Raw genomic sequence first — 13,169 nt, forward strand, 5'->3', positions numbered from 1 at the left:
ATAAAATCAAATTGACTTTAATCAAGAAGCCTGCATTAATGACCTAGTAATTCATACCCTGTTGTCTATTTATCACTATGATAATGTCAACATTTTTACAAGTTCAAAGATCAGCTTTTTCCTTGTGCACCACAAAAAATTCCAAAATGCTGATTAAAAACAGATGTCCTTTTCCCAATGCCAATATTTAATATTAATTGCAAATCTTGGAGGTCCTTTAGCTTTAAATCACATTTTAGGGTACAAAGCAAGATGTGAACCTAGCAATTCTTTTCACTTTCCATCTTGTTAGATTATTCCTGTGATACAGTTAAACAGACCATGAAATGGGTTCTTTCAAAACTAAATTTCAATAGATTAAAATCTATAGGGATTTTCAGACATTTACTCCTCCTACCTTATAAATAGAACACCTCAAAATAGCTCATTTTAAAAACTGCAGATTAGTGCCTTAAATAGACATAATTTGACTCTATTAAAATTTCCAAATGACTCTCTTTTGCATGCAAGCTTGTCATCAGAATTTGTCTCAGAGCTCTGAGGTTGCCAAAATATCATAAATTTTCATGGTACCTGGCAAGCAACAAACAAAAAGATCAAGTCTGGTTAATATTTATATTATAATGAAACATTCTAAAGAAAACTAATTAAATCCTAAATCCTAAAGTTGGGCAACTCCATAAAACACCACTGTTCTATTTGAATGTTGCTCTAGACCCAACTGCCTAGGCATCTCCAGGGTGAATCTGATACGATTATGGCTATTTCAGCCCAGGATTCTAGCACTGTGTTTTTTGTGTGTGTGTGACTATCCCTGAGGTCTTGAAGGATGTCACTATTTATTATGGTTTCTTGATTTAGCAGAAGACGGCAACCCTTAGGGGCACATGGGTGGCTCAGTCGTTAAGTGTCTGCCTTCGGCTCAGGTCATGATCCCAGGGTCCTGGGATCAAGCCCGTGTCGGGCTCCCTGCTCGGCCGGAAGCCTGCTTCTCCCTCTCCCACTCCCCCTGCTTGTGTTCCCTCTCTTGCTGTGTCTCTCTCTGTCAAAAAAATAAATAAAATCTTAAAAAAAAAAGAAGACAGCAACCCTTAGACTGTATGCCAAAAAAAACATAATCACCTTCCATTTAAACCTCTCTTCTGTCCCTATTCCAAAGAAAGTTACTGCATACTGCGAGTTACCAACTCTCCCCTTTTTTCATGTTCCCCTTTCTTCATGCCATACTTAGCTCTAGGTCTTTGATGGTCCTCCAAGGCCTAATGATTAAGCCCAGGCTGAGTAACTCAGCATTTAGCCTGATCTCAGTCTATTTTTCCAACATTGCTCTCCCACTGACATATTCACCACCTCCCAGGCACCATAAACTCTGGGAACAATGGACTACTCCATGGTTTTCAGGAAGGTCATGCATTTTGATGCTTCTGTGCCACCATTTACAATATTCTCAGCACTTGAAATAACATTCTGAATTATTTTTTTCTTTTGGGAAAATTATATTAATTCTTCTAAGTTAGCAAATTAGTTTTTTTTCCCTCCCAGTGACATATTGACTTACCCAGTCAAATGTGTTTGATTTATCCAATAAATCTCGGAGACTTAACATGGAAGAAAACCAATCTTCTGACCTTGACATAATTATGACACTTATCAAAAAGGCAATTACAATGCAGGAGACTAAGTGCTATGATTAGGACAAGCCCTTGGGGTACTAACCCATCTCTGGTGACTTGGGATTGCCTTCCTGAAGGGTAGAATAGCAGAGACATAAAGGATAAGCAGAGTTAGTTAACTAGGTACAGAGTTGAGATTCTTATTTCCACTAAAAGATCAAGATTTCCCAGAATAGAGTACTTTGATGATAAAGCTTTTATATATATTATCTAATTCTTATACCTCTGAATTAAATATTATTATTCCTATTTTGTTGATGAGAAAATTAAGGCAGCCTCAAAAAGGGAAGTTCAAATAGGAAGTTCAAATATTCCCATTTGTTCCATGGTGATGTTGGGTCATGGTGTGGAGTCACCATTTTCCTGGTGAATTAGTGAAAGTCCAATCAGGAGAAAGAAATTACACAGTAATTTGAACAGGAAAAGTTTAATATCAAGAATTAGTAACTTGGGGTGCCTGGGTGGCTCAGTCAGTTAAGTGTCTGACTTTAGCTCAGGTCATGACCCCAGGGCCCTGGGATGAAGCCCCACACCCTGTGGGGAGTCTGCTTGAAGATTCTCTCCCTCTGTCCCTCTCCCCACTCGTGCACTCTCTTTCTCTTTCATAAATAAAAATTTAAAAATCTTTTAAAAAAAGAATTAGTAACTATAACAAAGGAGTAACTATAAAGATATAGAAATACTCTTAAGAATAGCCTACAGCTATCAAAGAGTACCCCAGAAAAGGACAACTTGGAAGGGGAACCTCCATTCTAAGCCTGGAATTCAAATTTTGTCAAAGATGTGGTTGTAGCCCACTGGGTAGTATGGAAGTTCACTGGCTTCCACGAGTTGTACTTGGTCCACAGTCACTGTACAAGCAGGAAACACCTCTTCCCGGTAAAGACAAGCTGCCATGCCAGGTGGGCATGCAGAGAAAGTCAGGGTGTGTGGAGCCTGCTCACAGGAGGGCAACATATGGCCTGGGGTGCATGCCAGCAGGCCACAGGAGCAATCCTCCAAGAGTCAGATGGGCTGAGGGAGAACAGCAGAAAGGGGATCAGGGGATTAGGAACTCATTTAATGGCAGGGCAGCATATGTTCTGGGGAGCCTATATTTGGAGTAACCATGTCTTGGAGGCTCCAAATAGAAATAAGGGAGAATATGTCTGCCTGGTTCCTTCTGACTGTTTCCCATCGATCAAAGTTCTCCCCACACAGAATCTCCTACACTACTGGGTTCTATCATCTGGCCATTTTGGAAGTCGTTTGGGATGTCAGATCCCACATCCTGCAGTATACACTTCATCCTGCAGTGTGTAGCACAAGGTGCCAGAAACTGGACTGAAGGAGACTGCACAGCTATGCATACTCCCTGGACAAGAGGTTGGTCAGTCCCTGATGGTGTCCATGTGGTCCAGGCAGTAGGTAGAGTTAAATGAACCTGAGTAGGTGTCTACGTATCTAATATATATCTCTCACTCTCCTTTTTCAACATCCATGGCTGATGAATCCCCAACAAACAGGCTGCCACCAAATCTCAATCACAGGAGCCACTTTCTGTCTTTAAATTAAATTTACATATTTTTACTTTCATAGATTCTATGTTTGTTTTGCAGCTGAATTTTCAGTACAATCATATTTTCCATATATATGTATGTTCTGGGAACCCAGATCTTCAGGTTCTATTATCTCTGGTGACAAACCTACACAATTTTCTTAAAGGCAGACAGGGTCTTTCCTGTCCCCTTGTTGGGCAGTTTTTAAATCAACCTCTTCATTCTCAATAGATTTACATCTACCTATGCCCTGATTACAGAAGTTATGAGGACTCTGTGAATGGAGGTAGTCACTGCCTTCCAAAAATATCATTATCAGAGCAAGAAGATAATGAATGACCCCCAAGCTTATTTTGAATCTTAAGGATGTAGATGGGTGGTTATTTAAAGCTCTGGGAGCAGATGAGTGCTGTATTAAAAGCAATGGGCACCAAGTCAGAGGACATGAATTCAGGTATGAGTTCTTCTGCAGGGTTACTATGTGGCTGAATCATTTAACCTCCCTAAATTTTATCCCCTTATCTGGAAAAGCAGAAAATAATACTTATTTCTGAGGGTTTTCAGGAGAATTAAATCACCCACCTTTGAAACTGCCAGAACTATATCAGACACAAAATATTTTTTCAACTGCTCAATGTTATGCAACATGCAGTCCCTTTGTCTTTTTTTTCCTGCCCAGGTCTCACTCAACACCAGAAAGTGATATCTTGGATACCAAGACATACTGTAACAGTTTTCATCTAGCCTTTATTTGATTGCATTTGTACTTCCCTGAACATGTGTGCATGACTGTATTTCTCTGGGTCTCTGTATGTCTGTATGAAGTATCATCTCTCGTTGGCTGAAAAGGCATTAATATAATCTAACTGATGTAGGTGAAATATTTAAAGTTAAAAGAAAAACAACTGGAAGGTAGCTTCACATCACATCAAGGCAATTCACATCAATGACAAGTTTTTATGAATATTTCGTTTGGCCATATGGCTCCAGATATGGTAAGTTACATCCTGTTAACTTTTTTTCTAGAGAGAGGCTTGTTGGATCCTCCTGTCATTTAAACCTAGCAGAGCCCATTAAAGCTCAGATGACAGGCTATTTATTAATGCACAAAATAAACATTCACTCAACCTGAAATGTGTGTGTGACACCACAGATGTGGAAGCTAGTGAATAAGTGAGTCATGGACACATTCTCGGTTCTCATTTTAAGCTCTGAAAACTGCTTTTTCAGAAGATTGTTGACTTATTGGAAATAATGCACTACTTCCTGATAATGGAAAAATTAGACCAGGGGGAGGAGAGGAAAGGAAGCAACATGTATTAAGCACTGTATCGGGGAGGCCAGCCGATGCACACTTGGACATCAGCCTCTAGTGCACAGACAGGGCAGAGGAGGGCAGATCTGGGGCAAAAAGAGGATAATCAACAGAGATTTTAAAAATCAGCTTTTTCACCTTTAATCTACCATCACCTTTAATTCCATGCTTCCTCCCACGCCCAATCATGACAGCATTCTACATTCTCTGTGCAACTAGAGACTTCAGTCAAAGAGAAAGGAGTGTTTGTCACATTTGCTTTCCAAGACTGGTGGTTGGCTTCCTCCATCCCTCCTTCCTTTTTGTTCTTTTTTTTTTTTCCTTTTACATTCCATTCCATGATTGAAAATATCTTCACCTAAGTTACAATCTTAAACTCATCCAGATTCCTCACTTCCCATCATCATATTTTCAGTCCTCAAGTTCGCCCATCATCTAGCACATATACATCAAAAATGTGAAGTTGTGCAGATTTATATATGATGCAAAAGAAATAGGTACTCTTCATCCTTCCATGTTCTATCAGGCCCCTTCTTTGAGATAAACAAAAATATAATATGTGGAGGTAGATATTCTGCATCATAAAGGATATTTAATAGATGCCAGAAGGGGATCATGGTTATTAAGTCTTGAGTTAAATGAACTCTTTATATAAATTCCAATTTAGGATTTAGAAAGAAAGAGAAAGGATTGAGATTTTAGAATCTTCTGCATCAATGCTTTTCAACTTAATTCTGTTTGACTCTTAGGCCTCTTTTGAACTATAATCAGTCATCTACATTATTCATATTTATGCCTTAATCAATCCTCACTCATAATATATGAGACCGATCTTATCTTCACGTACATTTGAGGAAACTGAGGTCTGAAGAGACTGGAGCCAGTAAAGCATGTGGCAAACCAATATTCAATTCCTGGTCTGTGTTCCTGCACAGTCCCTGTTCTTTCTTCCTCACATTACCTATGCTGGTAGATGCAGACTTACACAGAGAAGAAGGATTCATTCTGCTCTTCTTGTATTTACTAAATGAAAACGATGCATAAACATTTCTTGCACCTGATCCAAGAAGAATTGTTTTGTGTTTCTTAAAAATTGAAGAAATAGCACAGAGAACTGGAACCATGAAACTTGAGGGTCTAAACTTTGAGATACTTGTTAGGATGAGGCAGCTGATTATCTGACACTTAATAGGATATGGAAAAATTTGCCAGTAGCGGTACACCGTGGAATGAAAGACGGGAGTGCTTCAGACAAATATAATTTCCCTGTCATCACTGAGAAAGAGATTGAATGAAGCAGTCTGGAAAACCCACAGTGGCAGATATTTTTTTTTTATTTTAAAGATTTTTATTTATTTATTTGACAGAAAGAGACACAGCGAGAGAGGGAACACAAGCAGGGGGAGTGGGAGAGGGAGAAGCGGGCTTTCCACTGAGCAGGGAGCCCAATTCGGGACTCGATTCCAGGACACTGGGATCATGACCTGAGTCGAAGGCAGACACTTAATGAATGAGCCACCCAGGTGCCCCCACAGTGGCAAATAATTATCCCAGAGCACAGACATCACCTTAGAAGGGATGGAATAAAATGATCAGGGTTAGTGTGATACCAGAAAATAATTAAAGTTTTGACCAATAGAGTATGGTATCTCTGGGTGATTGTAACTCACATCAGATTTGTAACACCTTGACAAAAGGTTCAGAAGCAAATAACCCTTAGCCGTCTATCTTTATTCAGATGACTCGAACATGTTGAGAGGTTTAATACTTGCCTAGAAAAAGCATTTCATGGAAGCTTTTATTCATGTTCAAAAATAGAATTGGGATATCCAATCAATAAATATTCTCTACGTGGCCTTGGATAAAATTGTGAAGCTAAAAATGATCACCACCAGAAACCTTCAGTCAATATCATCTTTCCACACATATATATTATCCTCACTTGGGGGATGCTCTGTTCACAATCTAGATACCCAGGGGACTCCTTTCCCCTTTTTTCTCCTTTAAAATTACTAAGTCCAATTTGCAGATTTCAAACTCATTCATGGTAATTTATGCCTGATTGATTGTATTAGTTATCTATTGCTGTGTAACAAATTACCACAAACTCAGTGGCTTAAAACAATACACATTTATTATCTCACAGTTTCTGGGCATCAGACTTAAATGGGTCCTCTAATTAGGGTCTCGCAAGGCTGCAAAACAGTATGCTGGGCACAATGCATTTTTATTTGGGGAAAAATCTTCCAAGCTCACTCAGGTTGTTGGTAGATTCATTTCCTTGTAGCTGTAAGATTAGGAACTTCCTTTTTTTCTCTTTTTGGCTGGCTGTTAGTTATAGGCTGCCCCAAGCTCCTAAAAGGCACCCACAGTTTCTTGCATGTAGACTTCTCCAACATGGCTTCAATAAGCCAGAAGGGAAAGTCTCTAGATAGCAAGTCAGCTAGCAAGACAGAGTCTTATATAAGGTAACATAGTCATGGCAGTGACATCCCTTCACCCTTGCCATATTCTATTGGTCAGAAGAAAGTCACAGGTCCCACCCATACTCAAGGGAAGGGAATGATACAAAGGTATGAACACCTAGGAGGCAAAGGTCACTGGGGAACACCTCAGAGTCTGTTCACCACATAGAAATAATGTCTTTAAGAGATACCTCTTCTGGGGCACCTGGATGGCTCAGTTGGTTAAGCAACTGCCTTCGGCTCAGGTCATGATCCCAGGGTCCTGGGATTGAGTCCCACATCTGGCTCCCTGCTTAGCAGGGAGCCTGCTTCTCCCTCTCCCTCCACCTGCCACTCCCCCTGCTTGTGTTCTCTCTCATTGTCAAATAAATAAATAAAATCTTAAAAAAAAAAAAAGATACCTCTTCCAAATATATGTGCTTTTAAACATGAACCAAAGAATTAAAGTAAAAGAGCTATCACTTAGGACAATGGACAAAGGGCAGGAAAAAACATCTCAGGAAGAGAGACTAGCAAATCTGCCTGATTTCCCTGAAATCTAGGGCTTTCTGCTGATGACATAAGCGTGTGCAGAATGCTAGAAGCTTTATGCCATACGCATGTTTTACTGTTATGGACCACACTAGCAAGCAATGGGATTTGGGGCAAATTGTATAACTTTCTAATCCTTAGTTAACTGATCTGTAAAATTGGTAATAATGACACCTTCCTGGCAGGTTTGCCATCCAGATTCAATAATGTTAGAAATGAAAAGGACCTGGTATATGGAGTTACTCCTTGCTTTTTGTAGTATGCCACTTTTCCTGCAAGTGAAATCAGATAGTACACTAAACTTCATCTTTTTTAAAACAATTTTATTTAAGAGAGAGAGAGAGCACGCACCTGTGCAGGGGGAGGGGCAGAGGAAGAGGGAGAGATTCTCAAGCAGACTCCCTGCTGAGCATGGAGTCTGACATGGGGCTCAGTTTCATGACCCTGAGATCATGACCTGAGCCAAAACTGAGAGCTGGGAATTATGTGTTTTAAATAATAGGATTTTTTTAATGTGAAAAGCAACTCTTAAAAGGTATCTTTTTTTAAAATTTGAAATACATAAATGTTATTTTTGCAAAATTTTCCAACATCACAGATAGAAATTCCCTTTGACCACCACTCTCAGTTCTAGTTTTGATCTGAGTGGTAACTACATTGAACGATTTTTTTTTTAGTATAATATTCCAGAACTTTTACTACAAAATTTTAATTTTTTTTTACCAATTTTATAGTTTCATCTTACATGCTTTTTTAAATACATAGGTAGCATTTTACTCTACATAATTTCCTTTAACTTGCTTTTTCATTCAGCATATTTCCTAGAGTTATATCTAGATAAGTACACATACGGTAATATTATTCTTTTAACTATTCCATAATATTTCTATATCCACTAATGCTCTATTGTGAACATTTAGATTCTTTCTATTTTTAGGTGTGCTTGCTTCCTTGAACACGTCTCAATATGCAGGTGTAAAAGTGTTTTTCTAAAGTAAAAACAAAGAAAGGAAGTTGATATAACATAAGCTAAAGACATTTTTATTTTTAATATATACAGCCAAAATGACCATACCAATTTATACTCCCCTCAGCAGTGAAATATTTCCTGTAGTTAAATAACGTAATGTGGGCAATGTGCCTAGTGTAGCCTTTGGCATATATTAAAGTGTTCAATAAATGTTAGGTGTTATGATTACAGTGAGCTATTTTTCCAGTAGTTTGACTTGATGGGAGGATAGAATTAGAAAGAACATCTAGGACAGCTAGAGAAGTTTCACTAAATGTATGAGTGCAAATGTGAAATACAAATGAGCAATGTGATGAGTACAAACTCTGTACTTCAGGATTTTGCTTAGGGCCAATTCAGAGTGTCCTTAGAACTCATATATATTGAAATTATTAACATATCTAGCACAGCGATATAACCCCATTTGTACTCAAATTGATGAAGTCAAGTATTCAAGCCCAAAGTACCCATTAGAAACTTTGATGTGAATTAAAATATTTTCATAAATTTTATACATGTTGAATTCTAACAGACCTAAAATTTCATTTGAGTTAATAAATGTGACCGCATAAATTGAACCTGACTTAAAATATAATGACATACCAACCTTAGCACATTGCCCAAGCATAATGAATTACTAAGATAAGATAAACCCTAAGTGATAAAACTAAATGACAAATGACAGGATTTCTCTTTTAAAGAATCAAAGATATTTGACCCCCTGAGCTAGATTAACAAGTCCTTAACTACTGTTTTTAGGAAATATGGAATGGATAGTGTTAAACACTGAACAAGACTTTGATGTAAAATATGCTCTGGGGTAGGGGTACCTGACTGGCTCACTCGATACAGCATGCAACTCTCAGTCTCAGGATTGTGAGTTCAAGCCCCATATTGGGCATAGAGCTTCCTTAAAAATAAATAAATAAAAATTTAAGGGGTGCCTGGCTGGCTCAGGCAGTAGAGCATGCCAATTATTTAATTCATAGGGAAATTGACCTTATTTTTACCAGCCATTTATTTTTTGTGTACTACCAGTTTGTGTCCTTTGTCCATTTTTCTATTTAGTGATAATATTCTTTTTCTCACTGTTTATAACATTTTTTCATATATTAAAGGAAGTAGAATTTCCTTCGGTTGCAAGTATTTTTTTGTCCTAGTGAAGTAGTTTTGTTTGTTTGTTTTATTGGTTGTATTCTCTTTCCAGTTGGTCACTAGTCTTTTGAATTTCTTTATCCTATTTTTCTACTGGTCATAAACAAATAAGGAGACAAATATATCAATATTTTTCCTTTTAGCTTTTTGTTTTAGCTTTTCCTTTTAGCTCTAAGAGGTTTGTTTCTTAAACTGAGAAAGATCCTCCTCATTCCAAAAGTAAGAAATAATTTTTTTTCTAGAAAATCATCTATTTCATGCAGGTTTTCAATTTATTTGCATATATTTGAGCAGAAAAGCATCTTATAATCTGTAATTAAATTCTCATTCCTATTTCTCATTTTGTGTTTCTGTGTTTTCTCCTTTTCTTGATTAAATGATTATTTATCAAATGTATTTTTCCCAAAAGAATCAGTTTATGAGTTTATTTACTAATTCATTCTTTATCTTTTTTCCTCTTTCACTAGTTTCAGGTGTTATCTCTGCTTACTTCTATTTCCTTGGGTACCTTGGTTCTTTTTCCTTTTATTTTTTATTTTATAACTTTCAGTTTTTCTCTTTATTTTTTCTCTTTTCTTAAGTCTTTTGTTGTACTTTTTCCTTCCTGAGTTCCTGGTATAAATGTTTAATTAATTTATTTTCATTCTTAATTCTTCTACTTTTCAAATAATTTTCATTCTTCTACTTTTCAAACAAATTATTTTTTGTTTTAATTTTTAGGTACTTGTTTCTTCTCCGTTTATTTTAATTTTTTAAGATTTTATTTATTTATTTGACAAAGACATAGTGAGAGAGGGAATACAAGCAGGGGGAGTGGGAGAGGGAGAAGCAGGCTTCCCATGGAGCAGGGAGCCCGATGCGGGGCTCGATCCCAGGACCCTGGGATCATGACCTGAGCCAAAGGCAGACGCTTAATGACTGAGCCACCCAGGCGCCCCAACAAGGCCCATTTCTTTAGATGTCTGGCCCTTCTCCCTTGGAGAGTGAATAAACTCTGTCCTGCTTGTTGCAAAAATAAATAAATAAAGTAAAGCTCTAAGAAAAGGGAGATTCAGGGCCTAGAGTCAGTAAGAAGCCTATGCAAAGCTCAGTGAAGCTGAAGGGAATGTTAACATCATCTTGGTCATCTGGAAATCCAGAAAGTGTTTCATGAAAAGACCAAGATTTACAGAAACTCTGGATAACAAAAGGCGATATGTTGACATTCACCAGAAAACCCAACAAATAGAGCAGTCTGAGAATCTCTATTGGAAAAAGGGATAGAACCTCCAAAAGGAAGTTTTCCCTGGAAAAGCCATGCCATAACCTCAAATCAAACCCAGCAAAGGTTGAAAAATGAAGTGGCGGGGGGCGGGGGGCATGCCTGGGTGACTCAGTCAGTTAATCATCTGACTCTTGGTTTCAGGTCAGGTCATGATCTCAGGGTCCTGGGATCAAGCCCCATGTGGGGCTCTGTGCTCAGCACAGAGTCTGCTTGTCCCTCTCTCTCTGCCCCTCTCCACTCCCCCACTCTCTCATGCTCTCTCTCTAAAATAAATAATAAATAAATAAAATCTTAAAAAAAAAAGGTGGGGGGAAGAAAAATGCAGTGAGCCATGGGGCAGGTTCTGGTGTAATTACTTAAAGACCATGGAAATAGCTACCTGAGGTTCCTCTCAGAGTACCTGCCCTCAGGTTAAATCCCAAATAGTCTTCTCTGTTTAAAGCAGAAAAGACCCAGCATGGGCTTTGGTTCCAGAGAGAAAAAGAGGAGTTTCTCAAATAACTTTTTGACTGTGCTCCCAAGACAAATGCTATGTGGACCTACCATACTCAAGTCTTCACTCAGCCTCTCTCTGCATGACCACACAAGCCAGAGTCTTAAAATCAGAATCTGTATTCACTACCAGTAGAATACAGATTTTTTTTCTCATGCCGAGGACATGCAATACTGATCAAACTAATCTTTTAATCATAAATGTGAAAAGCTATGCAATAATCACTAAACAGACTAAACAATCAGAACTAACCACTGAACAAAACAGTTGTTGCAGGAATCAAAGGAGAGGCTCAAATTAATTATAATTAGCATCCTCTAAGAGATTCAGAAGGATTTCATATTTATTAAAAATTAACTGATCACTATTGAAAGAGCAGTAACAATATTTAGCTATTAAAATCAATGTAATGGGTAAGGGGTGTGTGGCAAACTTAAAGGGGGCTCTCAGTGATCCCTACCTTCTGATATTCATGTCCTGGAGTAATTCCTTACCTTTGTATATGGGCTGGACCTAGTGATTCTCTTTTAACAAATAGAATGTGACATAATTTGATGGATAGCACTTCAAAGAACAAGTTGTAAAGAGATCAAGTTATAAAGAGCAAGCTTCCGTCTTGCTCTTCTTTTGTTCTCTTGCTTGCTCACTTAGATGGAAGTCAGCTGTCATGTGGTGTGCTGCCCTAAGAAGAAACCCCCAGAGCAAGGAACCGAAGAAGTCCTCCAGATAACAGCTAGTATGGAACTGAGTCAGTTCCTTTGTCCAACAGTCTTGAAAAACTGAACTTTTCCAACAACCACATGAGTGAGCTTGAAAGTAGACATTCCCTCAATTGGGCCTTAAAATACGACTTCAGCTCTGGATAACATCTTAACTGCAGTTTTATGAGAGACCTTGAAGCAGAACAACCCAGTTAAGCCATGCTTAGATTCCAGACATACAGAAACTACAAGATAGTAAGTGTTTGCTTCTTTAAGTTCCTAGATTTTACAGCAATTACTTATGAAACAAATGATAAGTCACATAGGTGGATGGGGAATGAAGACAGGCAGTTGGGAACTTGATTGAAGGACAAATAATAGAATGAATTCTGCTGACAATCAGATTAGTGAAACAAAATTCAAGATAAGCAATTTGCTCAAAATACTAAAGAAAAATAAGAAAATTATATATATATGTGTATATATAAAGATATAATAATGTATTAAATATAAGTATATAAAATTATATATATAATTTTAGAAGAGATGTGGTGAATTAGTGTAAGAGGTAAATGGATAGGAAACAGTCAAAGAAATAAGAACACACAATTTTTAAAATCTTCAATCTGAAGAAAGATTTGATTCCTCATACAGGAAGAGTGAAAGGTGCTTAAATTATTATTGAAAAAGACACCCAGTAACATTGTGGTGAAATACGTTAATGCTCAAGAACAAATAGAGAATTTCTAAGCTAGCAGAGGGAAAGACAGTAAGAGAAAAATAAACATTTGCAGTATTTTAGAAAACACTCAAAGATACCTACAAAGTGTTCAAGGAAAATATTTTAAACTCATCCAAATTATACTCAAATATAAAAGCAAAAGAACCCTCCTACACTGTTGGTGGGAATGCAAGCTGGTGCAGCCACTCTGGAAAACAGTATGGAGGTTCCTCAAAAAGTTGAAAATAGAGCTACCATATGATCCAGCAATTGCACTACTGGGTATCTACCCCAAAGATACAAA

This window comes from Leptonychotes weddellii, chromosome 15 (assembly GCF_054177405.1).
Source record: "Leptonychotes weddellii isolate Sample4059 chromosome 15, ASM5417740v2, whole genome shotgun sequence".
NCBI classification, from domain to species: domain Eukaryota; kingdom Metazoa; phylum Chordata; class Mammalia; order Carnivora; family Phocidae; genus Leptonychotes; species Leptonychotes weddellii.